The sequence below is a fragment of the Anomaloglossus baeobatrachus genome, chromosome 4 (genome assembly GCF_048569485.1).
Source record: "Anomaloglossus baeobatrachus isolate aAnoBae1 chromosome 4, aAnoBae1.hap1, whole genome shotgun sequence".
Taxonomy (NCBI): domain Eukaryota; kingdom Metazoa; phylum Chordata; class Amphibia; order Anura; family Aromobatidae; genus Anomaloglossus; species Anomaloglossus baeobatrachus.
In genome coordinates, this window is record NC_134356.1 from 377558726 (window position 1) to 377583269 (window position 24544).

Sequence of the window (24544 nt, forward strand, 5' to 3'; positions counted from 1 at the left end):
CATCAAACTTAGATAATGGTATAATGCCTCAAGCATATGGAAAAATATTGGAATATACAATGAAAAATGCTACTTGCTAATTTGAACATGTGAATAATGAATTGCATACCTGCTATGAATATTAGGAAAAAGGAGATATTTAGCAATCGCATTGATCAATGTAACTGAGCCCCAAGGCCTCGTCAAGGCATATCTCTATATTGGGGTCCCTAGCTCTGTGACCCTAACTGTGTGTCATCTCATTGCAATTAAAAACTGCTATGGGTGGAGAGGGGTAACTAAGGACTTTCTTATATAGGAGATGGAAAAAACATGGCCGAAAGGGGCGGAGCTGTGTTCACATTCAGAAAAAAAACTACATATAACTGAATAGGATAACTGAAGTGAGCACTAATATATATATATGAGTGCAAGCCAAAAATACATACTATATATAAGAATAAGGCTGCACATCAAACTTAGATAATGGTATAATGCCTCAAGCATATGGAAAAATATTGGAATATACAATGAAAAATGCTACTTGCTAATTTGAACATGTGAATAATGAATTGCATACCTGCTATGAATATTAGGAAAAAGGAGATATTTAGCAATCGCATTGATCGCAATGTAACTGAGCCCCAAGGCCTCGTCAAGTTACATTGATCAATGCGATTGCTAAATATCTCCTTTTTCCTAATATTCATAGCAGGTATGCAATTCATTATTCACATGTTCAAATTAGCAAGTAGCATTTTTCATTGTATATTCCAATATTTTTCCATATGCTTGAGGCATTATACCATTATCTAAGTTTGATGTGCAGCCTTATTCTTATATATAGTATGTATTTTTGGCTTGCACTCATATATATATATTAGTGCTCACTTCAGTTATCCTATTCAGTTATATGTAGTTTTTTTTCTGAATGTGAACACAGCTCCGCCCCTTTCGGCCATGTTTTTTCCATCTCCTATATAAGAAAGTCCTTAGTTACCCCTCTCCACCCATAGCAGTTTTTAATTGCAATGAGATGACACACAGTTAGGGTCACAGAGCTAGGGACCCCAATATAGAGATATGCCTTGACGAGGCCTTGGGGCTCAGTTACATTGATCAATGCGATTGCTAAATATCTCCTTTTTCCTAATATTCATAGCAGGTATGCAATTCATTATTCACATGTTCAAATTAGCAAGTAGCATTTTTCATTGTATATTCCAATATTTTTCCATATGCTTGAGGCATTATACCATTATCTAAGTTTGATGTGCAGCCTTATTCTTATATATAGTATGTATTTTTGGCTTGCACTCATATATATATATTAGTGCTCACTTCAGTTATCCTATTCAGTTATATGTAGTTTTTTTTCTGAATGTGAACACAGCTCCGCCCCTTTCGGCCATGTTTTTTCCATCTCCTATATAAGAAAGTCCTTAGTTACCCCTCTCCACCCATAGCAGTTTTTAATTGCAATGAGATGACACACAGTTAGGGTCACAGAGCTAGGGACCCCAATATAGAGATATGCCTTGACGAGGCCTTGGGGCTCAGTTACATTGATCAATGCGATTGCTAAATATCTCCTTTTTCCTAATATTCATAGCAGGTATGCAATTCATTATTCACATGTTCAAATTAGCAAGTAGCATTTTTCATTGTATATTCCAATATTTTTCCATATGCTTGAGGCATTATACCATTATCTAAGTTTGATGTGCAGCCTTATTCTTATATATAGTATGTATTTTTGGCTTGCACTCATATATATATATTAGTGCTCGTGTCTGTGGACTGTCCATCAGCTGTGGATACTGTGTGGGGGTGGATAGCAGGGAACATCAGGGCCTGGTAGACCACCCAGGGAACATGGCCCCTGCAACCTCGTGCCAGAACAGCAACTGTGACATATAGAACATTTGACGTCCTCTGTCCCTGGGTGTTACGGGTGGACCGGCAGATTAGGACCAGGGGGTATATATCCTAATCGCCAGTCGGGGCCCACCGTGCTCCAGATGACAAAGGAGCTGCTGGCACCTGAGGGTTAGGTGGAGACTATAGAGCTGGATGGCTCTGAGATAACCCAGGAACTCTGGGAACCGGTCACGTGTGTTGGGACACGTCAGACCGGACGACAACCCGATTAGCGTTGTGGTGCACCTAGCGCTACACCAACCACGTGTGCAAGAAACACGTCAGGCCGGGTGGTAACCAGGTAGCGTTGACCGGAAGTCCGCCACGAAAGTGCCCTGTCGGCCACGTGTGTAGGACACGTCAGGCCGAGCGGTCCTCCGATTAGCGTTTCTGACCAGCTCTCGCCTGGCCACGTGTGTGTAGGACACGTCAGGCCAGATGGGTACACCAGTAGCGTTGACCGGGAAGCCGAGAAGGATAAGGAACACCCTGTTAACTCCACAGGGGTCCTGGGGTACGCTGTTCGTGCGCGTAGGGGGCACAACCGGACAGGTGGCGCAGCAGGTGCGTTGTCCGTGTGCGTAGGGGGCACAATCGGACAGGTGGCGCAGCAGGTGCGTTGTCCGTGTGCGTAGGGGGCACAATCGGACAGGTGGCGCAGCAGGTGCATTGTCCGTGTGCGTAGGGAGCACAATCGGAAAGGAAGCACAGCAGCCGCAGCTCAGTTAACGCCACTGGGCTGCTATAGCAAGACTGGAACGGCAGGAGGGAAGCACGGCGCCTGACCCTGATGTGCCGAGCCACGAATCTTGGCATAACAGGCACCGTTCGCCTAACCCTACCTACCGCTTCCCAACATAGGCTTATGCCGCAATGAGGCTCTAACATGGAGGTGTGCTCTGACTGAGCAAAAGTGAAGACTGCGCACCTCCATGTTGTCTCCAGCCCCTTTTATAACCTGGGTCCGCCCCAAACCCAGGGTGGAACCACCAAGATCCAATAGCAGAGTGCCATGTCATCAGTGACGTCACATGCGACCTATCCGGAACCGCCACGTCATTGATGACCTCATGGCAGCCACGCCCCAAACACTTCACCAGTCATCATCTGACGACCAATACTGAGGTGCCAGATCATAGGGGCAGGCCTCTGCGAGCCAGTCCGGAGTTGCCACGTCATCAGGACACCTGACACCCTCTGCCCTATCAGGGCCTGCCACCTCACGGACATGCTCAGTGAGGTCCTTACCGGACCTAGCCTCTGGTGCACTAAGTGCCTGAGCATGCCCAGTAGCCTGAGCAACAGGCTCAGAAAGCAGACTATCAGTTTAAGCATGCTCAGTAGGCACATCCCAGCACTTAGACACAGCACGAAGTCCAAGTACCTGTGCAAAGAGGCTGTTAGGCTTAATTGTGGGAGCATGCTCAGTAGCCTGAACTGAGGACTTAGTCTCAGACATAACACAATCAGGCTGAGCATGCTCACTAGGCAAAACACCGGGCTTAAACTCTGGCTGGGGTAAATCGGCGCACGCATGCGCACTAGCCGGCTCTCCACACTTAGACGTGGTGGAAGGAACAGCCAACTGGACGACCCGAGGCACGGCCAAGAACGGCAGCCGGCGCCTGGGCGCAACAGGGACCGCAGCAGGCTGCTTGCGGCTATGGCGGCGCCGGTTCGTAACACTGGGCCCTTACAAAGGTCGAATTTGGCGTCACGAACAGGATCATTCCTCTGTGCCTATTTTCTCCTACTGCACTACAAGTCTTAGCAGTGCTATATTCAAGAGGGGGAGCCTTCCATCTCAGAGACTGGGTTGGTGCATAATAGTGCATCCCTTAACACTAGAACTACTGGACTCGTGACACCTATATAGAAATACATAGTGCAAAGTAGTCAAAATGACTACCTCAGTAGTTCTAGTGTTAAAGCTACAGTGTCGTCATTATTCTTAAAGAAACAGTACTTGCATCATCACCAAAATGTCTGAACCTCTTCATAATGACCAGGCTGAGTCTGTTAACTCTGTATCATCATCATCAGCAGCTAGTGCTCCAGTGGACCATCCTAATGCCGCCAACCCAGTTCCAGCCCCTGTCATGGCTACCAGCATACCATTCTTCATTGGAACCTCTAGTCTCCCAAACTACAAAGGAGATCCTCATACACTTGCGGAGTTCAAAGAAAAGATGATGTATACTCTTGAGCTTTTCTCACTTTCTCCCCATGAGCAGGTACAACTTCTCCTGGGACAGCTTGATGGACCAGCTGCTGAGGAAGTCCGTTCCTGGCCATCTACCGAGAAAACCAATGTAGAAGCGATCCTCACCCGCCTGGGAAAAGAATTTGAACGCCAATCACCCACCGAGGTTCATCTCAAATTTTACAACAGACTTCAGGGACCAGGTGAGACTCTTAGGGACTACGGACTAGCCCTTCAGTCTGCCTACAGGGCTTTACAGAAAATAGACACTATAGTTCCTGCTACTGCAGAGGACATAATCACCGACAGATTCATAGAAGGTTTGGACTTCAGGCTAGTACAAAGTCGACTCCGCATGCTAGCAGCACAAAATCCAAACATGAATTTCTTAGACTTTAAAGCTCTAGCCCTGCGAGTAGTGGGTACTGACTCACCTTGTGCCAGCTATGCTCTTGCGCCTTGTTCCTCCGACCTTGCTGCTGGAATTTCTACTGTATCTCCTCTTTCACCTGTTTCCCCTATGCAGGCCACACAGTCTGTGCAAGCCCCTACTCTCATTCATGCACCTCCTACCACGGATACACTTGTCCAAGTCCTTGAATCTGTATTCCAAGCCTTAAAGGAGCTAAAAGGCCAACGCCATGCATCATGTGAATCATCTGTAAACCGGACATTGTCCCCAGAGCCACATTCTAGTAGGCCAAGTCCTGATAGGCCCCCTCCTGGAAGGCCTCCATCTGGTGATTGTGTGTACTGTACTTATTGGGAGCGTCTTGAACACTACAAGTATCAATGTTATAAGTTAAATGGGCCACCCCCGAGGCCAAGGGTCGCCCCTCGGGAGGTGAATCCAAGGGCCCAATGGGACAATCACAATGGATTTCCCGGTTCATCTCCAAGTGCCCGTATATAACCATATGGATCGATGGTGTACCTCTAGAAGCTTTAGTGAACACTGGTTCACAAGTCACCCCAATTGAGCGACAAGCCTTTGAAAAGAATTGGGACTTTGATCTCCTGAATCCAGTGGATAAAGCAAAGTTAGACTTAATTGCAAGTATTGGTCAACCTATTTCCCAGCTAGGCTACTGGGAACCCACAATCCAAATTGGTGATCGCAAGTTACCAGGTCAAGGTGTAATTGTTACTGAGGCTGAGGGAAATACATCAGCAGTAGTGTTAAGCATGAATGTCATTCGCCATGTGTTTACTGAATTGCTCGCTGCCTTGCATGCTTCTCTCCCTTCTGCTTCTCCCCCTTACAGGCAAGCTGTTCAGCGGACTATCAAAGTGCTCTGCACCCAACAGAAATTTGTCAACAGTAAAGGTGAGATCTGCCATGTGCGTATCACTGACACACGACCAGTTACCCTGTCAGCCAACAGCGAGACTCTAGTCTGGTGTCGAGTTCGACCAGGAATTGACAACGAGGACTATGTAGCTCTTCTTGACTCCATCCAGATTGAAGGACAGCCCCTGGTAAAAGCTGCCAGAAGTATTGTCACCGTCTCAAACGGTAGAGTACCAGTACGGCTAATCAACCTAAGTGATGCGCCCATCGAGCTATACAAGTTTGATTCAGTTGCTCAACTGTATAACCTTGATCCAGAAGACATCTTAGATGAAGAGACACTTGCTCATCAAAAGTGGTTAAAAGCCACTCCCAAAGGCTCTAACACACCCACTACCTTCTGGTGGAATGAACTTAATGTTGGAGATGCTAACACTCCTATCGAATACATCAATGGCGTAACTAAACTTGCTAAGCGACACAGCCAAGCTTTCAGCAAGCACCCTCTTGACTTCGGCAAGACTACTCTGATCCAGCACAAGATCAACACAGGTGATCATCCTCCTATCAAGGAAAGACACCGTCCAGTACCTCCTGCTAACTATCAACAAGTAAAGAAGCTGTTAAAGGAGATGAAAGATTCTGAAGTCATCTGAGAAAGTCAAAGCCCGTGGGCTGTACCCATCGTCCTGGTGAAGAAGAAGGATGGTAACATCAGATTTTGTGTCGACTACCGAAAGTTGAATAACGTTACACACAAAGATGCCTATCCTCTTCCACGGACTGAAGAATCCATCACCGCTCTTGGCTCAGCTGTATACTTCTCCACTCTCGACTTAACTAGCGGTTACTGGCAAGTACCTGTGGCTCCTGAGGATAGAGAGAAGACAGCTTTCACCACCCCAATGGGACTCTTTGAGTTTAACGGTATGCCGTTTGGGTTATGCAATGCCCCTGCTACATTTCAGCGACTCATGGAAAGATGTCTTGGTCACCTCAACTTCCAGAGCGGTCTTTTATATCTTGATGATGTTGTCGTATACTCTCGCACTTTTGAAGACCATCTATGCCACCTTGCAGAAGTATTCCAGGTACTCATTGAACATGGTCTGAAACTAAAATCGTCAAAGTGCCATCTGCTCAAGCCGAAGGTCAACTACCTTGGTCATGTTGTAAGTGCCGAAGGTATCCAGCCTGATCCTGAAAAGATCTCAGCTGTGAACAACTGGGACACCGCAAGAACCGTCAAAGTCAGAAGTTTTCTAGGTTTTGCTGGCTACTACCGCCGCTTCAAACCTCATTTTGCGCAAATAGCAGAACCCCTTACAGAGCTGCTACGGGGTTGCCCTAGAGAAAACTATGACAGAAGACTTCCAATTAATTGGTCTGAGCGACAAGAAACTGCCTTTCAGATGTTGAAAAGTCTATTGACTTCACCTCCAATTCAGGCGTACCCTGACTACCGCCATGCTTTCCGTGTCTACTTGGATGCCAGCTACCAAGGCCTCAGAGCGGTACTATCACAAGTCCAGGATGACAAAGAGAGAGTCATTACATATGCCAGTCGAAGCTTGAGAGGTGCAGAGAAAAACGATAGCAATTACAGTTCATTCAAGTTAGAGCTGCTAGCTCTTGTGTGGGCAGTCACCGAGAAGTTCAAAGATTACCTCGCTGCTACACCCGTCACAGTTTACACGGACAATAATCCTCTCGCTCATCTTAAAACTGCACGGCTAGGTGCTCTTGAACAGAGATGGGCTTCAAGATTGGCAAACTTCTGCTTTGATATTAAGTATCGCAGTGGCAAGATCAACATCAATGCCGATGTGTTATCCTATTTGCCTGAAGGAGAAGAGCCTCCTGAGGAAGATCTGTGGGAAGATGTTGAGATGCCTCCTTTCTATCAAAGGTTTGCTACACAGAATGCTATTGCTGCTACACAAACTGATGAAGTTTCTCAACAGAAACCTTTCTTATTCCAAGATCCATCGAGATGGCAAACTCTTCAAAATGAGTCTTGTGTCCTAGGTGAGATCTATGATTACCTGACTACTGGGAGAATACCTGTCAGACGACGCAGAAGATGTCCTGATGTTGAGCTTAATCGTCTCTGGAGACAGCGCAAAAGACTCTTCATTCAAAAGGGCTTGATCCTGCGTAATACCCTAGACCCAGTTTCAGGTGAAAGGCTACATCAGATTCTAATCCCACGGCGAGATGCCAGAATTGTTCTTGATGCCTACCACGACCATTCTGGGTACTTTGGCATGCACAAAACTGAAGCCACCATACGCCAACGCTTCTATTGGATTGGGATGCGGTCAGACATAGAAAATTGGTGTAGTGAATGTCCAGCCTGCAACCTCACCAAAGTCGGTAAGAAAGATGCCAGAGCTCCTCTTCATCCAATCCATTCTCAGAAACCAAACGAGCTAGTCACTCTTGATCATGTGAAGCTAGCACCAACTCATTCAGGCTACACGTATGCCTTAACCATGGTGGATCACTATACTAAGTGGGTTGCTGTTGTGCCAGTAAAAGACCTTACAGCTCGGACTACAGCTATCACCTTCTACCATGAATATGGGAGACATTACGGTTGCCCTGAAGCAGTCCTCACAGATCATGGATCTGCCTTTGAGTCACAATTATTTCAAGAACTCTGCCAATTCCATGAGTGCAAAAAGCTGAGAACAACCGCCTATCATCCCCAAGGAAATGGCCTCTGCGAGAAAGTCAACCAGACTTTTATCAATATGCTGCAAACAGCATCTGTTACCAAACAAGATGAATGGCCTCAATTGCTTGACGAGTTAGTGGAAATCTACAACAACAGTACTGTCCACTGTTCTACAGGCTACTCGCCATATTATCTGATGTTTGGAAGACAAGGTAAGCTCCCTAAAGATCGTTCTCTTGGAATCCAAGTCCCTGACGTGATCAATCCCCTGCCAAAAACTGATTGGGTCTCAGAGCATCAGCGAAGAATACATGAAGCCCAACAGATTGTTGATTACCGCATGGGTGAAGCTCACCGTCAACAAGAAGAGAGCTATAATCAAAAAGCTAATGCTTCCCCACTTCAAGTTGGAGACAAGGTATGGCTAAGAAGTACCTCCGTACAGGAAAACTCGATTCACTCTGGGAAACAGAGCCATACACAGTTATAGCTATCCCATATCCTGAGTAGAGATGAGCGAACCGGTCCCGGTTCGGCTCGAGGTCGGTTCGCTGAACGGGGGTCCCGTTCGAGTTCGGTTCGTCGAACGTTCGACGAACCAAACTCGAACGTATAGGCTATAATGGGAGGCAATCACAAACACATAAAAATGCATTATAAATGTACACAAACAGTTAATAAACATTGCCATAACACTTACTGGTCCTCGCGATCCCTTCTGCACTCTGTCTCCTGCCGCTATTCCATCCGATGATCGCTGAATCCTCCCGGTGACCTGCACTGCCAGCAGAGATGCAGGACCTATCGTGACGTCAAAATAGCCATGTAACCAGTCAGGTGGCTATTATCTCATTGGCTACAGACTGGTCACATGACTATGACACGTCATGTAGGACCTGCGAGTGCATCTCTCCGGTACACGGTGCACATATGTGTATCGCCGTGTACCGGCGACATGCTCTAGCACACGGTCGACTCCCCATTCCTATAGGGACCGGCTGACACAGCCGGTCATTAACGGAGATCACCGTTGCCATAGCAACGCAGTTAGTGGTGACGTCACCGCTAACCGCGGCTCCGAGAGCACCGTTGCTATGGTAACGCGTCTGTCAGCGTTACCGCTGTTACCGCTGACAGCCAGCACTGATCACTCACGGAGTGAAGGCTGCACGCTGCTTCCCGATTGTAGTGAGGATTGTACTGAGGATGAGGTTCCCCAGTCCATGATGGGCTGGTGCACCTCATCCTCACTACAATCGTCACTACTACTACACTAGAAAGAAAGAAGACAGAAGAGCAGGATCGTGGAGGGCTGACAGGGGGTAATAAAGATGGAGTCTCTAATGTGTCTGTGTATTTATTTCTATTAAAGTATTTTTTCTCTGTGTGGTGTTTTTTTTAACCCCTTATTGGAGATTCTTAATGGCCGGGTCAAACGTGCCTGACATTAAGAATCTCTGGCTTAATACTGGCTAGTAAAACAAAGCCAGTATTAACTCATGATTACCCAACAAGCCACCCGGCTCCAGGGCTGTTGGAAGAGTTGGATACAGCGCCAGATGATGGCGCTTCTATGAAAGCGCCATTTTCTGGGACGGCTGCGGACTGAAATCCGCAGCAGAGGCGCCCAGAAACCTTGGGCTAACCTGTGCTGCGGATTCCAATCCCCAGCTGCCTAGTTGTACCCGGCTGGACACAAAAATGGGGCGAAGCCCACGTCATTTGTTTTTTAATTATTTCATGAAATAAGTGAAATAATTAAAAAAAAACGGGCTTCCCTATATTTTTGGTTCCCAGCCGGGTACAAATAGGCAACTGGGGGTTGGAGGCAGCCCGTGGCTGCCTGCTGTACCTGGCTAGCATACAAAAATATGGCGAAGCCCACGTCATTTTTTTGGTGGGCAAAAAACTTCTGCATACAGTCCTGGATGGAGTATGCTGAGCCTTGGAGTTCTGCAGCTGCTGTCTGCTCTTCTCCATACAGATAGACAGCAGCTGCAGAACTACAAGGCTCAGCATACTCCATCCAGGACTGAATTTCATGAAATAATTAGAAAGCAAATGACGTAGGCTTCGCCCCATTTTTGTGTCCAGCCAGGTACAACTAGGCAGCTGGGGATTGGAATCCGCAGCACAGGTTGGCCTGAGCTTTCTGGGCCCCACTGCTGCGAATTGCAGTCTGCAGCCGCCTCAGAAAATGGCATTTTCATAGAAGCGCCATATTCTGGCGCTGTATCCAACTCTTCCAGCACCTGCCTGCTATACCTGGCTAGCATACAAAAATATGGCGAAGCTCATGTCCTTTTTTTGCAGTTTTTTGGCAAAAAAAATAAAAACTGCTTCCCTGGATTTTCCATTGCCAGTGAAGGTAACACCAAGCAGTGGGGGTTAGCAGCCAGTAGCTGCTTGGATTACCTTTAGCTAGCAATACAAAAAATGCAGCGGGAGCCCATATATATTTTTTTTAATTATTTATGTAAATAACTAAAAATAAAATGGGCTTCCCTGTATTTTGATTGCTGGACATCACAGTGCTGTAAAAATAAATCTTTAAAAAAATGACGTAGCGCTCCGCGGTATTTTTGATTCTCAGCGCAGATAAAGCAGACAGCTAAGGGTTGCCACCCCCATCTGCCTGCCGTTACCTTGGTTGGCAATCAAAATACAGTGAAGCCCATTAATTTTTTCTATTTAAAAAATAGTTTAAAAAAAAATGACGTTGGGTCTTCCCATTTTTGATAGCCAGCTAGGGTAAAGCAGACGGCTGTAAAAAACCACAGCTGGCAGCTTTACCGTGGTTGGGGATCCAATGTGGAGGTCCCCTCAGGCTCATTTTTATAATTATTTTATAAATATTAATAATTACACAATAAAAGTAGGGTCCCCCCCAAATTGGATCACCAGCCAAGGTAAAGCGGACAGCTGTGGTCTGGTATTCTCAGGCTGGGAAGGTCCATAGTTATTGGGCCTTCACAGCCTAAAATAGCAGGCCGCAGGCACCCCAGACGTGGAGCATACACTAGATGCGCCAATCCTGGTGCTTCACCCCAGCTCATCCCGTGCCCTGGTGCAGTGGCAAACGGGGTAATAAATCGGGTTGATAAAGTCACCTGAGATCAAGCCCAGCAGTTTGTGATGTCATGGCGTCTATTAGATACCCAACATCATAAACTGTCAGTACTAACAAAAAAAAAAAAAATTGACAAAAGAAATTTATTTGAAAAAACAGTCCCCAAAACATTTCCTCTTTCACCAATTTATTGTAAGAAAAAAAATAAAGGGGTCCCATGATGACTCTGGACCGTCTAGAATATGGGGGGGAGACACTCAGGGAACGTATCCCCCATTTTCTAGGAGTACGGACCCTTCATGTGAGGAGTGTGGGTGCAATGAATCTGCACTCACTCTTCTCGGGTCCACAGCAGCAGAGTCCATGTCGTAATGGTTGCTACCAAAGCTGCAATGCCCTGCTCATGAGGTAAGGGCATGCCTAATCAGGAGACCTACTGTAGAGGAAGCTCTGCTCACTGGTATATAGGTGCTCAGAGGTAATAATAGATAAAATTAGTGAGTAACCTCGGCACTCTAAATCTCCCAGACTAAGTCAGTAAGTCACAACGGATAGTAATGCAAAATCACTCTTTATTGGTCCGTATTAAGAAAAAAAAATGTTTCATAAGCATATATGTTTTTGTCCAAAACAAGTTACAAATGACGTTTCGGCCTGAGCCTTCGTCAGATTGGACTTATCTGCATGTAATCATGAAAAATGACAATAATCAGTATCACATAAGAGTGAGAGAACAATAACATAAACTCGAACAATGTAGAGGTACAATTGGGATGCAGCAAAAAAATTGCAACACAGTAAGAAATGAAACACATGATACAAATGTCATAATACAGTACAAGGACAATATAGTAATGACAAATATGGGGTCAGAGTAGGCTTAGATAGCTCTGATACGAAAGAGATGTCAATCATAAAGTAACATGTGCAGTAGGTGTAGAGCTACAGTATGCATGGCAGAGCTAATGGGTAGACCGACCATAGAAAAAGAATGGAGAAAAAGTGGAGAAAAAGTGGAGAAAAAGTGGAGAAAAAGTGGAGAAAAAATGGAGAAAAAAATGGGGAAAAAGTGGAGAAAAAGTGGAGAAAAAGTGGAGAAAAAATGGAGAAAAAGTGGAGAAAAAAGTGGAGAAACGGTGGAGAAAAAGTGGAGAAAAAGTGGAGAAAAAGTGGAGAAAAAGTGAAGAAAAAATGGAGAAAAAGTGGAGAAAAAAATGGAGAAAAAGTGGAGAAAAAGTGGAGAAAAAGTGGAGAAAAGGTGGAGAAAAGGTGGAGAAAAGATGGAGAAAAAGTGGAGAAAAAGTGGAGAAAAAGTGGAGAAAAAATGGAGAAAAAGTGAAGAAAAAATGGAGAAAAAGTGGAGAAAAAAATGGAGAAAAAGTGGAGAAAAAAGTGGAGAAAAAGTGGAGAAAAAAGTGGAGAAAAAAGTGGAGAAAAAAATGGAGAAAAAGTGGAGAGAAAAAGTGGAGAAAAAGTGGAGAAAAAGTGGGGAGAAAAAGTGGGGAGAAAAAGTGGAGAGAAAAAGTGGAGAGAAAAAGTGGAGAAAAAAGTGGAGAAAAAGTGGAGAAAAAAATGGAGAAAAAAATGGAGAAAAGGTGAAAAAAAAATGGAGAAAAAGTGGAGAAAAAAATGGAGAAAAAGTGGAGAAAAAAGTGGAGAAAAAGTGGAGAAAAAGTGGAGAAAAAGTGAAGAAAAAATGGAGAAAAAGTGGAGAAAAAAATGGAGAAAAAGTGGAGAGAAAAAGTGGAGAAAAAGTGGAGAAAAAGTGGAGAAAAAGTGGAGAAAAAATGGAGAAAAAGTGGAGAGAAAAAGTGGAGAAAAAGTGGAGAAAAAAGTGGAGAAAAAGTGGAGAAAAAGTGGAGAAAAAGTGGAGAAAAAAATGGAGAAAAGGTGAAAAAAAAAATGGAGAAAAAGTGGAGAAAAAAATGGAGAAAAAGTGGAGAGAAAAAGTGGAGAAAAAGTGGAGAAAAAGTGGAGAAAAAATGGAGAAAAAGTGGAGAAAAAGTGGAGAAAAAGTGGAGAAAAAGTGGAGAAAAAAGTGGAGAAAAAAGTGGAGAGAAAAAGTGGAGAGAAAAAGTGGAGAAAAAAGTGGAGAAAAAGTGGAGAAAAAGTGGAGAAAAAGTGGAGAAAAAGTGGAGAAAAAAGTGGAGAAAAAGTGGAGAAAAAGTGGAGAAAAAGTGGAGAAAAAAGTGGAGAAAAAAGTGGAGAAAAAGTGGAGAAAAAGTGGAGAAAAAGTGGAGAAAAAGTGGAGCACCCTTTGGTGCCTTTCATGTGGCACTAAGGGGTGCTTAGCTTTGTATTTAGCCAAAAAAATGAAAAAAAAATGACGTAGGGTTCCCCCTAGTTTTGTAGCCAGCTAGGGTAAAGCAGACGGCTGCAGCCTGCAGACCACAGCTGGCAACCTCACCTTGGCTGGTAATCCAAAACTGAGGGCACCCCACGCTGTTATTTTAAATTAAATAAATAATTTAAAAAAAAAACACGTAGGGGTCCCCCAAAATTGGATCACCAGCCAAGGTAAAGCAGACAGCTGGGGCCTGATATTCTCAGACTAGGGAGGTCCATGGTTATTGGACTCTCCCCAGCCTAAAAATAGCAGGCCGCAGCCGCCCCAGAAGTGGCGCATCCATTAGATGCGCCAATCCTGGTGCTTCGCCCCAGCTCATCCCGCGCCCTGATGCGGTGGCAAACGGGGTAATATATGGGGTTAATACCAGATGTGTAATGTCACCTGGCATCAAGCCCTGGGGTTGGTGAGGTCAGGCGTCTATCAGATACCCGACATCACCAACCCAGTCAGTAATAAAAAAAAATAGACGACAAACACATTTTTATTTGAAAAAACACTCCCCAAAACATTCCCTCTTTAACTAATTTATTAGAATGAAAAACAAATCCAGGTCTGGTGTAATCCAAGGGGTTGCCATGACGATCCACACTGTCCCAGTCAATGAAGAGCAGGATGTTCCCCATTGGCTGGGAGAGCAGTGCAGTGACCTGAGCTAACATCAATGGGTCAGCCCAGGTCACTGCAGGGGATGACAAGTGCTGCTGTCAGCGAGATACATTACCTGCGCTGATCTCCAGCACACTGACAGCCCCTGTCACTGAGTTCAATGACCGGCGCCTTCACACCAAGTATCGCGAGAGGTCCGTGATGTCACCGCTAGTCAGTCTCGGGTCGGAAGCGAGAGGTGATGTGACAAGCGGTGGCCATGGAGGACAGTGACAGCGCTGAGGTCGGGATGGCGGGACTTCATCACCGCAGGTAAGCCGAGCGAAACCATGTGTGTGTGTGTGTGTGTGTGTATGTGTACATGCCGCGGGCAGGAGGGGGCGGAGTGAGCTGAGCGGGGAAGTGTGGGCTTCCTGCACGTAACTAAGATAAACATCGGGTTACTAACCAAAGCGCTTTGCTTGGATACCCGATGTTTATCTTGGTTACCAGCTTGTGGCAGGCTGCCAGCGATGGCTCCTGCACACTGTAGCTGTAAAAAGCCCTGCTTTTTGCTGCTAGAACCGTTCTCGAATGTATCTAGAACTATCGAGCTTTTGCAAAAAGCTCGAGTTCTAGTTCGATCTCGAACAGCCCCCAAAATCACTCGAGCCTAGAACTGGAGAACCACGAACCGCGAACCGCGCTCAACTCTAATCCTGAGTCAGATGTCTATGAAGTGAAGAAACCCAGAATGGCCTCACAGACGGTGCACAGAAACCGCATGAAGCTATGCACCAAAGAGGATCACTGGTGATGTCATCACCTCCTCCACAAGTCATGCCGGTCTACACACCAATTCCTGCAATGGAAACACCAGTCAGACAACCTACTGTGGAAGAGACCCTCTACAACACTCAATTTATCCTTCCATGCTATCAATATGTCCCCGTATCGATTCCTGCTCCAGTTGCTGCTCCTCTGCCAACTTCACCTGAGCCAGCAAACAATATCATTCCTGCTCAAGAGGAAGATCAAGTGTTGAGGCGTTCAGAGCGAAGCACAAAAGGAAAACTTCCAGCTCGCTACAGAGACTAAAAGGTCATATCCTTTTCCATGAGTATATAATCTTGTTTATTTATTTAGCTGGATAGTTAGTTTAGTAATGTTCAAGCCTCTGCACCTGGGTAATACCAAGCACCTTGTTTATTATTTGCACAATTTTCTATATACAGCTATGGACTTATGGACTGTTTGTTGCCACTAAAGTGCCTTTCCAGAGCCTTTCACATGGACGATAGTAGATTGCGGAAAGAGACTCTATCTCATATTGGCACTACCACATTCATGTTTTGCATTTGTTCATTGCCTATTGTTCTTCCGTCTGGCTGCATATTCTTGCCTTATTGTTACACATATATTTCCTTCCTTTCTTAGCAGTCCTCCACGTGCACAATCACCGAGGATGGCTGACCTTCAGAGGGGGAGTATGTAGTGGCCCGGTCCAGATTGTATCTGTTTCTTTAAGTACATTTACTTATATGTAATATTATGTTATATGTTATAAGTAAAGCATTTTTCATTTGCTGTGTTCTAGCACCATCTACTGGTGAAAACTGTAAGAATCTGAAGTGTGTGCTGGGTGTTTTACTATTGGCCAGTTCTTGGTCACATGGCTGAATAGGTGGAGCTATTCTCCAGCCTCTGTCTGGAAAGAGCTGGAGTGTTCTGGTTCTGGCTGAGTCTCCTCTGAGGGAAGACATTATGCGGAGTTTCTCTTCACCACAAGACTCCTGCTAGGCCCGAGGCCTAGAATTTCACCATTGACTGATTTTTACAGCCAATATACTGAAGGCTTCCTATCCTGAATCCTCACTGGCCAGATATACATCTCTTCAGACAGTAGGGCATACTGACTATATACCAGACCCTACTGCACGCAGATTGGGGAAGTTTGAGGGTCTGCCACCCCACTGCAATATTAGTGGCTTGCATGCCATTGTCCACGCACCAGCCGTCCGGTCCCCGTTGCGCGCTGGGCAACTTTCTACATTTGCAAGTACAGCATGTGTCTTAACTAGCAGTGAAATCAACCCCAGGACTCCAGGTCTGTACAATCTTATTACTGTATCATATCTACCCTCTGAGCTCAAGAGACTCTGAACCTGCTAAAAGCATACCAGAATTAAATCTGAAACAAATCGTGCTCTTAAAAGCTCCAGAACCCTAATTATACTTCAGCATTCAACTCCAAGCTGTATTTGCCGTGGCCTACCCACAAAAGACTGAAACATACAGTAGATTCCGTGTTGTTTTCCTTTGTTCCCGCTGTATTAAAGCAACTGTTATCCCCAAGACCGTGTCTGTGGACTGTCCATCAGCTGTGGATACTGTGTGGGGATGGATAGCAGGGAACATCAGGGCCTGGTAGACCACCCAGGGAACACGGCCCCTGCAACCTCGTGCCAGAACAGCAACTGTGACATATAGAACATTTGAGGTCCTCTGTTCCTGGGCCCTTACAGAACGGCTGACCGTCGGGCGGTAGGAACGCAGCATGTAACGTTTTTTGAGCAGCGAAATCCTTTTGATTTCACTGCGCATGCTCAGCTCTTGTGTTTAATTACTCAAATCAATGTCTCTCTTTCTCGGCGGCCGAACGATCAGCTGATCACCCGGCGGCCGGCTACTGTGAGTGGTCAGATGATAACTCAGCGGCCGGCTACTGTGAGTGATCAGCTGATCGCCCGGCGTCCGGCTGCTGTGAGCGATCAGCGGATCACCCGGCGCCCAGCTACTGTGAGCAATCAGCTGATCACCCAGCGGCCGGCTTCTGTGAATGGCAACCGGCTTCTGTGAGCGATCAGCTGATTGCCCGGCTGCCGGCTACTGTGAGCGATCAGCTGATCACCCGGCAGGTGGCCGCCGGGCCATCAGCTGATCATTGATAATAGCCGGCCGCCGGTTAAACGGCAAAAAAAACAAACAACGGATCGTTGTTTTGCAGCATCAGTCAAATCAGTTGTGCCACTATCTGCAATGCATCAGTTGCATCAGTCACACAACTGATTTTGACGGATGCAAAACAACGGAAGTGTGAACATAGCCTAACTGTACTTTATTCTTCAGCATCTCTCTCCAGCATACAGCATACAGTTACATCAGCATGGTCTAAACTGAATCTAAAAACTTCCTTTCCACCTCTCTGTCTCTACCCACAATTCCCCAGACCTGGTTTTTCTTAAAGAGACAGATATAATCATTGTACATTACAAGTGATAATATTGCTGGATTGGTTACATGCTGCCGTTACGTTAGAAGCCGGTTGCCATTCACAGAAGCCGGCCGCTGGGTGATCAGCTGATTGCTCACAGTAGCTGGGCGCCGGGTGATCCGCTGATCGCTCACAGCAGCCGGACGATCAGCTGATCACTCACAGTAGCCGGCCGCTGAGTTATCATCTGACCACTCACAGTAGCCGGCCGCCGGGTGATCAGCTGATCGTTCGGCCGCCGAGAAAGAGAGACATTGATTTGAGTAATTAAACACAATGGCAACCGGCTTCTAACGTAACGGCAGCATGTAACGTTTTTTGAGCAGCGAAATCCTTTTGATTTCACTGCGCATGCTCAGCTCTTGTGTTTAAATACTCAAATCAATGTCTCTCTTTCTCGGCGGCCGAACGATCAGCTGATCACCCGGCGGCCGGCTACTGTGAGTGGTCAGATGATAACTCAGCGGCCGGCTACTGTGAGTGATCAGCTGATCGCCCGGCGTCCGGCTGCTGTGAGCGATCAGCGGATCACCCGGCGCCCAGCTACTGTGAGCAATCAGCTGATCACCCAGCGGCCGGCTTCTGTGAATGGCAACCGGCTTCTGTGAGCGATCAGCTGATTGCCCGGCTGCCAGCTACTGTGAGCGATCAGCTGATCACCCGGCAGGCGGCCGCCGGGCCATCAGCTGATCATTGATAATAGCCGGCCGCCGGTTAAACGGCAAAAAAAACAAACAACGGATCGTTGTTTTGCAGCATCAGTCAAATCAGTTGTGCCACTATCTGCAATGCATCAGTTGCATCAGTCACACAACTGATTTTGACGGATGCAAAACAACGGAAGTGTGAACATAGCCTAACTGTACTTTATTCTTCAGCATCTCTCTCCAGCATACAGCATACAGTTACATCAGCATGGTCTAAACTGAATCTAAAAACTTCCTTTCCACCTCTCTGTCTCTACCCACAATTCCCCAGACCTGGTTTTTCTTAAAGAGACAGATATAATCATTGTACATTACAAGTGATAATATTGCTGGATTGGTTTTTCAGAACTATGTTCCTTTTCTAGCATTTTTGAAAAATCAGTATGTGGCAACCCACTATTTTTCTGTTGACAGATGATAGCCTTGAATGTGGACTTGTTTTTTGCAGGATGAGTTGATTTTTGTTTGTTCAGTTTTGAGATACATAACATTTTTTATGTTTTGCTTTATGGCCTTGTTAATATTTGTCCTCTGCTGTGCGTTGAGCACTATACTCATTATAGTGAATGGTTCTATTACGAGTTTCATCTCGATCCCATTTTTCGTAAATTTAGACAGAAACCCTAACATGACAGATCAGTGCAGAGCTTAAATTAAGGCCAGGGTCACACGCCCATATACCTTGGATCGCATCGCAGTACATGCACTGGCTGCGGCTCTCCTGATCAGAAAGCCATGGAACCCATAGGGTGGAGGGGGCGACATGCCTAATGGGAAGGGTAGGAGTGATGGGGTTAATAGGGACAGGAATTCTAGGATTTGTAGGAGGCAGAAGGATTGGATTGGTGTGAAAGAGGAGTCCTGGGAGGAAGAGGGGGAATATACGAGGATTGATAAGAAAAGGGGGTTTGACATACCTTCTCTTGTGACTTCCAGATGAAGACTAAAGCCTGCTTTACACGGTACGATCGATTGTGCGATTTCACAATCGATCGTACCCGCCCCCGTCCTTTTTGCGTCACGGGCAAATCGCTGCCCGTGTCGCACAAAGTTACTAAACCCCGTCACACATACTTACCTCTCGTGCGACCTCGCTGTGGGCGGCGAACGTCCACTTCCTGGAGTGGGAGGGACGTTCGGCGTCACAGTGACGTCACACGGCCGCCGGCCAATCAGAGCGGAGGGGCGGAGATGAGCAGGATGTAAACATCCCGCCCACCTCCTTCCTTCCACATAGAGCCGGCGGCGGCCGCGGGAGGCAGGTGAGCTGCTCATCGTTCCCGTGGTGTCACACGGAGCGACGTGTGCTACCACGGAAACGATGGGCGACTAAAGTAACCGATATTATGGAACCTAACGAGCAGTACCCGACTCACGATTTGTGAGCGATACTGCGTCGCTAGGAGGTGTCACACAGGCCGGCATCGCCAGCGATGCCGGATGTGCGTCACAAAAACCGTGACCCCGACGATCTATCGCCCGATAGATTGCCTGGTGTAAAGCAGGCTTAATAGCCATGGCAGACCTGCATTCCCTGGAGGAGATGATCCAAACAGCGATTGCAGTGCACAGGGCCCAGGCAGTGCAGTCCCATATCCGGGCTCCCGGGGCTCCCCGTCGGCACCATCCCCTCGCCCCCCTTCCAGTCATGGGTGGCGGTCCAGGCCTCCACGCAGGTATTCTCCGGGAGGGGCGAAGAGGCAAAGCGAGAGCCCACCTAGGGACCCTCCGCGGCGGGGTGGGCATCTGTACCAGCAGGGGCCTGCTCCAGCAACCAATGGCGGCCGAGAAGGGGACATGACTAGCCGGGGCTTACTTCCGGTATGGGTCCCCGGGCTGGATTTCAGACCTTAGTGGTGGTTCCCGACCGGGAGCATGCCCAGCACGAGGCAGAGGTCAGCGGGGGGGCCGGAGGGCTGCAGTCAGGTGAGACACCCGTGCTAGTGCAGGAGCACGGGTGCCGGAGGAGGTGCAGGCTCAGGAAGCAGCAGTAAGCAGGAGGTCGACTATGATCTCAGACAGGCGGCTCTGTTCTGCCTTGCAGTGCCCGGCAACAACGGTCTTCCCCCGGAGGAAGAGGGCTCAGCATGAGGAGGCTTATGTCGGTCCCATGGGGCAGGGAATGCGGCAGCTCAGGGATGGAGCCGGACCCGGCGGGACATGGCGGACAGGACCCCTTGCGGTCGGCAGAGGGGGGGGACGTGCCAGAAGAGAGGACAGTCTGTGGCAACAGCCCGTGGGACAGGATGGCCCGGCGGGGTTTTACCTTCTGGGAAGCGGCAAACCTTTGGAGACAGCGCCCCCACGGCTGCTCAGGAGAGTGGCCGTGACGAGGGGTGTGCCTCTGCTGCGGCTTCCCCATCCGGTTTGGAGGAAGATGAACCCAGTGAAGAGGAGGGAGCCCTGATTTCTGGAGAAGAATCGGATGAGCAGATGGTAGAGGATGGTGCGGTTCCTATTCGGAGGTCTACTGAGTTGCGGTCGGGTGAAATACCTGGGGAGTCAGTGTTATTGGTGCGGAGCAATAATGTGGTGGGGGCGACTGCAGGTACTGCAGCTCCAGAGGGGACGGTAGTTTTAAATCAATTGTTGGAGTTGGTGCGGAGTTTTGTGGCAGTTAGTGTACCGCCCCGCGCTCGGCTGCAGCCGAGCCGCTCGAATCCGGGCTCATTGGTGGGTGGCTCGAGCGCCTACGGACCGGGGGTCACTTCGCTCTGAAAGGGGATGCTGGCGGTTTTGGTGGGGGTTAGGTAGGTGCACAGCCGGAGCCGCGCTTGAGTTTGTGACGCCACCCACGGGATGTGGTGAAGGTAGACAGCACCGCTTCAGTTACGGGGCACCCTGGGGAGATGCAGAAAGATGTTAACCCCTCCATGGGCAGGGATGGTGGCCCCGGGGCCCATTGGGGATAGCTGGGCGGTGCGCGGCTGGATGGCACTGTTGTATTCACTGTTATTGACACACACAAGTCTCTGGTAAACCAAGTTGATGGTGGTCGGTGACCGCAGCCGGCTGCATCTGGTCCCCCACCCGGTTCGGTGGTCTTGGCCTTTCTCCTGCACCGTGTTGTGTATTTGGGCTGCCTGCGGTTCAGCGACGGGAGTCCGCTCTCCGGCTTTGTGGATGTCGGGAGAGCCTTTTTGCCCACAGATGCTGGCCCGTGGGATCTCTCTGCCTGTGCGGTGGCTTTCTATCCCGCTCGGTGGGCTGTTGTCTTCAGTCGGGACTTGGGTGGGAAAGGACCTATAGTCCAGACCGCAATCAGTTAATTAACTCAGTCCAGTGGATTCTGGACCTCGTTTAAGGGTCTGAGTACCCCCCTGTATGCTCCGGTTTCCGAGTCGGTTCCCCGGGTCGGTACCGGCGGGCCACTACCCTGTCCCGGTCCACCACGGTTCCACCGAGCCATCTTCCCGGCTCCTGCAGGCTAAGGCCACCGTTTTCCTCCTAGCCAAAGGTGCCCGGGCTCCAACCTCAGCACCTGTCAGACTGCTGTAGACCTGGGCACAGACCTGCTTCCACTCTCCTTCACTCCTGTCACTAATCTGCTTGTTTTCCTGCCTCAGGCCCTCTAAACTCCCCGGTGGGCGTGGCCAATTGCCTGGTTCCGCCCCCTGGTGTGTCCATCAAGCACTGAGAGAGGTGACTAGGTTTTAATAGTTGGCTGATGACACCTTTTTGGGAGACAGGTGTAGTGCGGGGGTCTATCTGTGACTACCTGGCTAGTCCAGGGCATCACACTCCCCCTTGGTGAACTACAGACCGTCCGCGGGCTGTCCGACCACCACCGTTTATTTTTGTTGTAACTGCAAAAGATAAAAGAGAACATATGTACAATTATAATAACAGTATTTACAATCAAGCATAATTGTGTTTCTTCCCTTGCGGGAGGCATGTTACTTAAACATAATAAACATGTTGCAAACATATAGGAACACTTTTATTATACAGGAACGGGACGGGACCGGGCCCTTTCATTTGCCCATCCAAGCAAACCTAAACCTTGATGCGCCCTCTAAAAACAGGCCAGCACCCATTTTCCCCAGTCCAGGAAATGGGTTCAGGTCCGAGTATTGCCAACACGGGCCGGGTAAAAAGTTCCTTACCCGGCAGTCTGTCAGAGGCCCCACGTCCAGGGGACCCCTGGCCCGGAGGGTAGTCACCGGTTTGCATGGTGATGGGACCTCAGCCTCCTCTGCCACAGGCCCTTCCTCCAACCAGCCTCACCAAAGATTGTAGGACCTGAAAGGGTGGTCCAGGATTATTTACAAGCCCAAACATTTTTGGGTGGCTTGCAATAAGCCTTATTCATTTTTGTAAAACGGGGTATTTAACGGGGATCAAACAAAGTCTCAACGGGGACGAGCAGTATGGTAGCCGGGAACCGCTACCTCACTCAACAGTTTTATTCATCCTCGGGACTGTATGGCGGGGGAGGGGACTGGGTGTGCCTCTGGGCACTGCGGCTCACCCTCCTCTTCACATTAAGGGTGAACCATCCCCTCTCCCCGCAATGCCGGGTGTAGCTCACCAGCTCTCCGGGCTCCAGGTCCCACTCGGGGTGACCAACGGGCAGGTGTGGGTACACGTCCCTGCGGGACACAAACACTTCTGCCTCCAGGCCAGGCTCAAAGATAAACCCCCATCCGCGGCGGGGGTCAAACTGCCAGACTTGGCCTTCGTAGCTCGGGCCCCGTACCCGATAGGTGGCGCTGTGGAGATTTTCTTTTTTTCTGATGGTCCGGGGCAGCACCTCCGCCTTCTGCTTCTCTCGGGCCGCAATCTCCCGGCCCAGCTGGTGCTGCTGCCGCTCCCAATACGGAGCGTCCTCCTGCTCCGGTTCCCTCTGCGCGGGGGTCGGACCCAGCCGGAGCTCCCCTGTGCCGGCTATGACTGGCACCTTCTGCACTGGGGAGCCCCGCTGTGTCGTAGCCTGCTTAGCTGCCTCTCAGCGGCAACCCCGCGACGCCTCAGCCAAGGCATGGAACCTGGGAGCGGCCAGCTTTACCTGCTGGGCTGGCTTCCGGACAATGGGCACCGCCATTTTGGCCGGGCGGACTGCCGGGGCCTGGATTTCTTGGGGCGCGGTTCACTTCCGGGACTGGCGGGTCCACACCGGGAGCGGGCATCCTCTGGAGATGGGTCTTCCAAGGAAGTGGTATTGGCGCCGATCAGATGACTGGCCATCCATGGGCTGCTTCCACCGGCGGGTCCTCACGAGTGGATCAAACAGGCTCCGGTGCTGGTGTCGGGGGCAGCGGACTGAGCGGGGGGGCGGCAGCAAGCGGTACGGGAAGCAAGGGAGGCGATATAGAGGGCAGGGGCAGACTGGGTCCCTCACCCGCATCGGCCGGTCCCTCAAGGACATAGGGGCATGGGTCGCTCACCTGCTCCACTAAGGTCGCCTCCACTTCGCGTGCCCGCATGGCCGCAGCCAGCTCCTCCATCTCGGCCATCCATCATTCCATTAAGAATGGGCTTGTATCCGGCGACACATCTGGGTGGTCCGGGCTTCCATCCACGTCGCTGTTCCGGGCGCGGGCTCTGATGCTGCGGGCTTGCGGGATGGATCGGCCATGTCACTCTCGTGGGGTCCAGGAACCAGAAGTGTGGCAGGGTCTAGGAGTCCCTGCCCTTTATCAGCTCGGTCACATGTCGCTGAATCTTCACCCGCCCCCCCTTGGTCTTTTCGCGGCACTCCCTTCTCTGGCCGATCAGTATCGCTTTTCGACCTCTCGCTATTCTGCACGGCCACGTTCCCAGGGGGTGGGGCTTCAGGTTTTCACGTCCTTTCTGCGGGGAAGAAGAATCCGGCGGGAATTTCGCGCCAAAAGATAGTGGCAAGATGGCGGATTCCGAAAATTTCGCAACGGATCACCGCTGACTTCACTTCAAGGCGCACTTTACTAGGTAAGTGAATAGGTAAGTATCCTGTTTGTGATGCCAGAAGAGTCGATGTGTACCGCCCCGCGCTCGGCTGCAACCAAGCCGCTCGGATCCGGGCTCGTTGGTGGGTGGCTCGAGCGCCTCCGGACCCGGGGTCACTTCGCTCTGAAAGGGGATGCTGGCGCTTTTGGTGGGGGTTAGGTAGGTGCACGGCTGGAGCCGAGCTTGAGTTCGTAACGCCACCCACGGAATGTGGTGAAGGTAGACACCACTGCTTCAGTTACGGGGCACCCTGGGGAGATGCAGAAAGATGTTAACCCCTCCTTGGGCAGGGATGGTGGCCCCGGGGCCCATTGGGGATAGCTGGGCGGTGCGCGGCCGGATGGCACTGTTGTACTCACTGTTATTGACATACACAAGTCTCTGGTAAACCAAGTTGATGGTGGTCGGTGACCGCAGCCGGCTGCATCTGGTCCCCCACCCGGTTCGGTGGTCTTGGCCTTTCTCCTGCACCGTGTTGTGTATTTGGGCTGCCTGCGCTTCAGCAACGGGAGTCCACTCCCCGGCTTTGTGGATGTCGGGAGAGCCCTTTTGCCCGC